This window comes from Grus americana, chromosome 7, assembly GCF_028858705.1.
Source record: "Grus americana isolate bGruAme1 chromosome 7, bGruAme1.mat, whole genome shotgun sequence".
Lineage (NCBI taxonomy): Eukaryota > Metazoa > Chordata > Aves > Gruiformes > Gruidae > Grus > Grus americana.
In genome coordinates, this window is record NC_072858.1 from 15927575 (window position 1) to 15928496 (window position 922).

Below are 922 nucleotides of genomic sequence, written 5' to 3' on the forward strand. Positions count from 1 at the left end.
GGGCGGGCGGGCGCGCTTCTGCGCGTGCGCGGGACGCCCCCCCCCCGCGGGCGCGTGCGTGCTGCGTGCGTGCGTGCGCGCCCCCCTCCCATCGCCGTGCACGCGCGCGCGCTCTCTCCACCCCCCCACCCCCCCCTTCCCCGCGTCAGCCCGAGGGTGGGTGGGCGCCGCCATGTCAGGCGCCGCCGCCCGCCCCCGGCTCGGGGGTCTCGTCCTCTCCCCCCCCGCCCCCGCCGGGCCCTGGGGGCGCCCAGCACGGCCCTCGGCCCGGGAGGAGACCGGCCGGGCCAAGGGCCCCTCAGTCCCGAGGAGGCGCCCGTGCCTTGGCTGCAGCCGCTGGAGGAGGGGACCCCACGGGGGGAGCGCTGCCCCCAAAACACCCGCGGCTGAGGGCTCTCAGGCCGGGAGCTGTGCAGCCCCTGGGGGCTTCTCCTCCCCGCGGAGGTGATGCGGGGCCGAGCCTCTCCTCCGGGCTCCCTCTGGGCCCGGGGAGCTCGGCGCCTCTCCCCAGGGCCCTGCCGAGGCCCCGGGCTGCAGCTCCCGGCGGGAGGCCTGCGGTCTCCCGGCCCAGGCTGCCCTTCCCCCGAGGCGGAGGCAGAAGTGGGGAGAAGACAGAGGGACGAGTGCGTAGGCACCCGCGGCCGGGGGAGCGGGTGAACCCGCCTGTCTGAGCCCAGATCCTGGGGCAGCTAATGGCGATTGCCACCCGGGGGAAGGAGAGCAGGGTGCTGTGGCTGTGCAGCATGGCTCTGCGTGAGGCCCCTGCAATTTGGGACCTTGCCAGTCCCCCAGCCTGGGGCACCGGAGGAGGAGGGCGAGCGGGAGGGAAGGGGCCAGGCAGCCACAGAGCTGGGGGGCAGGAAGGAAGAGGGTTTGCAGCAGCACGTTGCATGGTCGGGGAGGTCATGGCTGGTGCTTGCTG